This window comes from Vicugna pacos, chromosome 8 (genome assembly GCF_048564905.1).
Source record: "Vicugna pacos chromosome 8, VicPac4, whole genome shotgun sequence".
Classification (NCBI taxonomy): Eukaryota; Metazoa; Chordata; class Mammalia; order Artiodactyla; family Camelidae; genus Vicugna; species Vicugna pacos.
In genome coordinates this window covers 9,856,654-9,864,055 of record NC_132994.1, presented here as the reverse complement: position 1 = coordinate 9,864,055, position 7,402 = coordinate 9,856,654, and the positions used below count along the sequence as shown (strand labels likewise).

Genomic DNA, 7,402 nt, shown 5'->3' with positions numbered 1-7,402 from the left:
GGGACTTGGTCCTAACTTACGACCTTAGAACAATGCCTGGCCCGTAGTAGACACTCAGATATTTGTGAAATGAATGAAAGACACCAATGCAGGCACACCTTAGCTCCTTAATGAATCCTTACAAAAACAAGCATAATCATCAGATCAATACCACTGTGCCAAGCAATTAAATTTATTTTCAAAATACCCCCAGAATATTTTTCTTCTTTCTTTTTTAACTAATTGTTGGCTTTTAAGAACTCTACAACTAAAAAAGTGAACGTCGGCTCCATTCATCTATTAAAACTGTTAAAGCAGTTCCATAAAAAAAAAAAAAAAGCAAAAGCTCACCTTCTGCCTTATATTTAAAAAGGGGGGGGCTTGTAACTACATATTTAACAAGGATCACTTGAGTGACTGTGATCATTCAGAATTTCCTGAACCCTCTTAATTAAATCCATTAAATGAAATAAGTCACTGCTCAGAGGGGAATCCTAACCAGCATCTAGGAGTCAGAGACCCAGGGAGGGGGAGGAATCTATTAAGGGAACCCACGGACAGACGTTCCAGTCTCAGCTGTGCTTCTAAAGCAGCCACATACAGCAGCCTTGGACAAAGCTCTTAATTTTTTGTCTCCATTTCCTTATCCACAGAACAGGAATAAATTTACCACATCTACCTCATCAAGCTGCTTTTGGACGAAATGCACATAAAATGATTTCAAAACAGTGAAGTGCGATAGTGTGACATGTCAACTTCTGACACAAAGTCTTTGGATTCTAAACGGATGTTACCATTCATCTTTCTTTTCATGTCTCTGCCATTCTTCCTGTTTCCTAGATCCAAAGATCTGCCAGAACAGGGAAGAACCAGTTCCTACCTGTGGTTGTATTTCAGAGTGGGCCCTCAGTCAACAGTTGCTGAAAAAGATGCTCATCCACATACAATAGACATTTTTTAATTCTACTTGATGCAAAATCCTTCCTTGCAGAGGTTAAGCAGCAGGTGACTTTCAAATAAAATCACGAGTGACACAACATCAATAAAGATGCCTGTGGTTTGGCCAGGAGCACCACCTGCCTTTGTGCACATTATTTATGAGCCATGTGAATATTTCACCTGTGTGAATATCACCCAAGGAATGTGCTTTCGTATTTTGGTTTCACTGAACAGAAAAGGACTTCCCCTCCCTTTAACACCAGCAAGATTTCTAAAGGTGCCAGATCTGTTCTTCCGGTTTTACTTCCCATGCTTCAGTTCTTACAGGGAGAGAGCATTTGCCGGACTTGTGGTCATTTCTCAAACCATTATGTCTTTCTCACACTACTCAGTAAAGAAAAAAAAACTTTATTTTTGAAAACCATAAATAGGAAGATATTCTAATACTTAAATTTTAAGATTAGTAACAGTCCACTAAATTTGTCAAATAAAAGGATAACTGTTTTAAATGCAAAACATCCTGGTTCCTCTGAACATTATATAATGCCTCAAAAGCAGAATTAAGCTTATTTAACTTCAGTTAGTTCTTGATTATCTACAGACACACACACACACACACACAAAAGCAGATGTGTTACAGATCACCCATTAATAATTTACATTAAACCACTGGATGATGGTTTCACGTTTACTGTTGCATTTGAGTATCCTTAAGATGCAAAATTCCTTCCAATTCAAACCAAATAATAAAACACCTGTAATAGTAGTCACCCAACTCAGCCTATTATTTTTCTGTTCCTTTACCCAACCACATTCTACTGCTGAAATGACTCCCTGTTTGTTATAAAAGATGGACTCTATGTGCTCATTTTTGTTCTTTATGTCTATTACAGCTCAAGGGACACTCCTGAAATAAACATGGCCGTTTAAAAAAAATGTCCCAATACTACCGGTCACAATTTAATCATAAGTGAAAACCATTTTCCCCCCTAGAGTTAATTACATATTATTTAAAAGGCAGCGGCTACTGCATTTATAGGCAATAATCTATATCATCTGAGGAAAAATTTTAAGTTCTATCCTAACCAGCAACATTACACTTCTCATTTTAGCTATGATGAAAAACAGTGTTACATTACAGCCTAATTCTAGTTCCTGTGAACCCATCAAAATAAAAAGTGTGCAACACATGTAACACTCTGGGATTTCCCGCAGAATTCATATAGCAACATCGTATCGCTGTTCAAGGCCATCCACCTTAGAGGGAAGAAACAAACGCAGAACTCAAAATTGGTTCCAGAGCCCCATTCCTGGCCTTTCTCAACCTCACTCCTATGTACCTTCTTCAGAGTTATATTTAACACATTACCAGTTCTGCAGGTTTACCTGAACAGTCTCCCAAATGAACTGACATCAAGGCAACAGGCTCTGGTGGAAGGACCGGGACCTCAGGGTCAGAAGAGCTGGGTATGAATCCAGACTCTCCCTCTGGCACTACAGGACCTTGAGCAAATATTTAATTCTATGAACCTAAACTTCCTCTTGTGTAAAAAGATGGGACCACTAACCTTGAAAATTATTTTTTAGATCAAGTTCCTTAGTTAGTGTTCCCATTGTGGCAGAGATCTAAGAAATGGGTGACAATCTTACCCTACTAAAGGGCCAGTCACAAATTACTACCAAAGATCTCACTATGGGGATCACAATCAAACTATGAGATTTACTGAAGTCGTCATATTTTTTCAATCTTTTACTTAAAATGTTTTAATATACAGAAAAGAAAAATTCACAGAAGTTAAGACATCTTTTCAAAACTGGCATTTTACACATCAAAGATGGAGCTTCAATTATCAACACAGTGAAAATTAATTTTTTAAAGTGTTTGAGGTGCTTATATTTATTCAAACCTGACATAGTCAAAAAAAATTTTTTTTTAATTTTCTTAAGAAAGTTGTATTTTAGAACCCAGAGACAGCCCGGTTATCTAAACAATGGGCTACATGATACACCATAGTCTCCAGGCAAAGTCACAACAGGATGAGAAAAAAGCCTTCGGCTTCTCTCAGATTTCCTGGCCGCTGTTATTTTAAAACTTCATCACACAAACATAAACAGAGGAAAAAATCCATTTCAGATGAGCCCCATGGGTTCCAATTTATGATGTTTTCAAGACCTTGCATTACCTTACAGTAAATATTGCAACAACACATTACATTTTTTCTTGTTTGTGTTTCCAGGCACTAATAAAGAATACATGTGCATTACATGTAGTTTCATATATTACAAATATTTAGTTTTTAATCATAATCTTTTCTTAACGTTGCTCATCACTGCTGTTTGTCCCCTTTTAAACTAGTTTTGGAAAACTAAAAGGTAACTTAAAAAGCCAACAATTAATAGCATGTCACACAGAACATACAAATGCAACGGGCAAATCTGCATTAGACGAAAACGACTTCTGTTTACCACTGTGCAAGTAATTCTGTACAACTGAACATACTCAAAATGAGCTGGATATTTAAAAGTCAATGAGTTATTTTAAAAGGTTGCTTTGTTTCAAGCTCTGGCTGTAGACCAATTTGTAGGGTTTCTAAAATTAATAATAAAACACACCAAGGTAATTTTCTCACCAAACAATTTCCAGTGGAAAACCACAACCCAAGACATCTAAGAAGTTTAGTTAATTTGTAGAGAAATGTCGTTTTGCTGCCAACCTTTGTACCATGACCATTACCAGCCTAAGTTCAAGATTCACATTTTACAGTGTGACTAGTGTTCAGCTAAATCTTAACAATATTAATGTTTAAAACTCTCAAACCCTGACGATATTTCGCTATATTGCATCTACACCACCAGAGCATCACGGCAAATGAAACTTAGTTAGCGTGTACATCAGCCCATTAAACTGGGCCATGTTCCTAGCTCCTTGTATCTGTAGATTAGGATTTAAGCATTCCTCCACACAAACTTTATGCAGATAAAACGTAACATGTTTTCTGAAACTGTATGGAAATATTTCTGACATGGATGTTCTAGTAATAACCCTATAAAATTATTTCCTATTGAAAATCTCAGAGTTTGAGCATTTTAATCGTTTTAATGAGTTCTGGAAATTAACAAAAAGGAAAAGCTCTTGCTCAGGAGCAGATATATAAATTAACAAACCCAAGGCACGCGACCACCTAAAGTCTACGAACACAGCTTCAGATAGTCCCAACCTGGGCTCCTACATGATTTAACTACTAGAGGGAGCGGCTGATCCTCACATCTCAGAACAAACAGCACTGTTCCTGCACTGAATTTTAAGCTTGTTTAAGAAAGAGAAAACTATCACGGGGCGTCCAAGGCAGAGCTGGACACCTGAGTGCTCTGCTTCCACCTGGGAGCCAGAGAAGGCACACAAAGGTATCTCGGTGACGATAAGCCCATGAAAGGAGACTCCCATTGTCCCGTGGAAATGAGAGCCAGCCCCGCGCAACCGTGAGCCGCCGCCGCCGCCCCGGCCCACTCATCACCTGCTTCACCCACCGGCGTCCCGAGGAGATGAGACCAGCCGTCGGCCCGGGGCGGCGCGAGGAGGCCCCGAAGCAAGGCCGGGCTCGCGGGAGCGAGGCCCCGGCGCTGACGCCCCGCCGCGGGCGCCCCGGGACACTCACCGGCGCGGGCGCGAGGGCAGGTGCGCGCTGGCGGAGCTACCTGTCGCCGGTGAGGCTGGGGGCGGGGCGAGGGGTGTTGAGGGCGAGGAAGGAGGGCGACGACGCGCACCGGCACAGGGACGGGGCGGCGGCGGCGGCGGCGGCGGCGACCGGTCTGCTGCTCGCTTCCTGCTCGGACAGATCCCGGGTCCGTCTCCGCCCGCCGGCCGGCGCCCCGCCGAGTCCCCGGCCCCGCCGCGCGCACGTCACGGCTACGGAGCGCCCGAGGGGGCGGGGGCGCCGCGGGCCGGGCCGGGCGGGGCGCGCGGGCGCTCCGGGAGGGGGCGCTCGGCGCCCGGGGCCGCCCCGCCCCTGCGCTCGCCCGGCCCGCGGCTCACAGCCCCCGGGGCCGGGTGGGCGCGCCAGGGCGCGGGGAGGGGCAGCCCCCGGCCTGGCCGACGGTCCTCGTTCCTTCCCCTGCGAAACGGCCTCCTTCGCGGCGGTTATTGTTTCCAGCGCCTGCAACGCACCTCTCTGGACTGGAGGCCGTGACTGCTCCAGGAGGCAGAACGTTGTTCAGGGAAGGGTCGAGGACCCCGCGTTGTTGGAGGGGGCGGGCGGGAGCGAGGCCGCGCTGTGGCGGAGGGAGGGAGGGAGCACGACGAGCTTGGCTCCGGTCCGCGCCGGCTGGGGCTGGGCTGCCCTGGGAAGGTCGTACCCTTCCTGTGCAACAGACTTGTTTGCTGGTCTGCTTTTGGAAGCAGGGGGTCTGAGATGGAAATTTTGCATTTCTTTGGCCCGCCCTCGGCCGCCGCGCTATTTACTTGTTAGAGCCCCGATCTTCTCTGTCCTTTAAATTGTACTGCTTTTATCAGTGGCATACCTGTGGGTCATATTTGAAAGTTAAGGAAGTAGCTACGCAAAGTTGAATTATATGATGAAAACATAATGGCTTTACGACAAAAAGAAGCTTCTTTTAAAAAAATGAAATGGTAATTATAATGCTGAAAGTCTCCGCTGAAAAAAGCTAGTCGATCCTACAGCGAAGAACTGCCTCCGCCCCACCCCGGAACATTCCAAGTTCACAACTAGAAAACTTAAGGAAGTATACAAGATTCTGACAGGAGACAAATTCCAGTTATTGAGATGTTCCACAGTTCTCTTGGAGGAGAAGCTAAGTTATGATGAGGTATTTTATGTTAGCATATAATTAAAACAATAAAATATTAAGAATAAAGTAGGGAAGTAAGAATGAGGAAGAGGAACCAAGAAAGGAAATAATTTACAGCAATCTCAGAGATTTAATTCCAGATTGCCAGGAGGTAAATCTTAAGTATGTAGAACTAGATTTCAAAACGGTTTCGAAAAAAGAGAAAAGGAGCAAAGGATGAATTCAGCGGAGACTTGAAGCAATTCACTGCTTTGACTTCATTTTGTATTTAAGATTAAAAGGCTTTGGCAGACCAATAGAAGTCCATAGAGCTTATTCTGAGTAATAACTTATTTTTTTCTCTCTCTCTCTCCTTCGTCCTCCACGTCCAATCCATTACTGAGCCTCTTTTTTATCTCTTTATCTCTCTGATGTGTCCAATTCCTCTTCGTAGCAACTACTATTATCTTGTTTCAGGCCACCATCATTTCAGGTCTTGCATACTGCTTTTAGCCACCTAACCAGTTTCCCAGGCTGCAGTCTTGTCCCCTGCTAATCCAGTGTCTACAGTACCGTCAGGTTTATGTTTTATAAAATACAAGCCTGATTTATGTACTCATCTTTTTAAGCTCCTATAGTGGCACGCCACTACCATTAGTATAAAGTCCAGGCTCCTTAAGATGTCTTATATGAGCCTTCAACTGTTTTTGTTTGGCTAGTACAGTAGGAATCTCTTTTGCTTTTACTGTTAATTGAATTTGAATGCCTTTTCATTGTTCCCCAGTTCATCACAGTCCTTATCTCCTTAAAGCTGTCCTAAACCAGACTTCCTCACACAGGGTCACCTGTCTTTGAAATCCCTTGCATTTTGGACCTCTGTCTTAGCCCTGCTTGCCTATCCAATTGCATTTCCACCCACTGCCTTTCTCCATTTCTTGCACTTTACATTCAAGCCATTCTGAAGTGCTGGCTGTCCAGAACAGACAAGCTATGCTATTATTTATTACCTTGGAGTGTTACCAGATTAAATCCAATTAATCCTTCAGAACAAAGACCATGTATTCCCTCCAAGAAGTCTTCCCTAACCCTCTTATTCCAATACTTAGGTGCAGTTTAGTCCCCTGTCACATCCCTCTCCTACCACCCATTGCACACATCTCTTCCGACACTTCACTGTTGCTACCTTAGTGCACTTATAACTACCTCCCACCTGGACTGTAAGCTCCTTGAGGGCAGAGTAGGGGACTTGTTTGTCTTTGTGTCCCTGGGGCCAAGCATAGTGGCTTTCACACCCCATTAAACAGTGGCTACCATTATTGCTATTTTTTTTTAATATGTAACACTTCACGAATTTGTGTGACATCCTTGCACAGGAGCCATGCTAATCTCTGTATTGTTCGAATTTTAGTATATGTGCTGCCAAAGTGAGCACAGTGTTACTATTGAATAAATGGGACAGATGGATGAACAAACAGCAAGAGAACAGACAATTCTAGGAAACTGCATGTGCGTTATTAAGCGTGGTGGATGTAACTGTGTTATATCTGGTGCCAAAACTCAGCAATGTATTCCATGTTTATATCTCTAAACTTTTCAACTTCGCTCTTACCCACTAAATATTTTTAAGACTCTTCCCGGAGTCTCTGTGTTCCATCTTACGGATTCCTGAACTAAGATCCATGGGTCTCCTATCGTAGAT

General features: G+C 43.3%; 1 non-coding gene across 1 annotated transcript; it reads right to left on the bottom strand.

Moving 5' to 3' along the window:
- Positions 1-7,031: 7,031 nt before the first annotated feature.
- Positions 7,032-7,135, bottom strand: LOC116281677 (U6 spliceosomal RNA). The gene has a single exon (XR_004191137.1). It is a non-coding gene; the product is annotated as a U6 spliceosomal RNA (small nuclear RNA).
- Between the last annotated feature and the right edge of the window lie 267 nt (positions 7,136-7,402).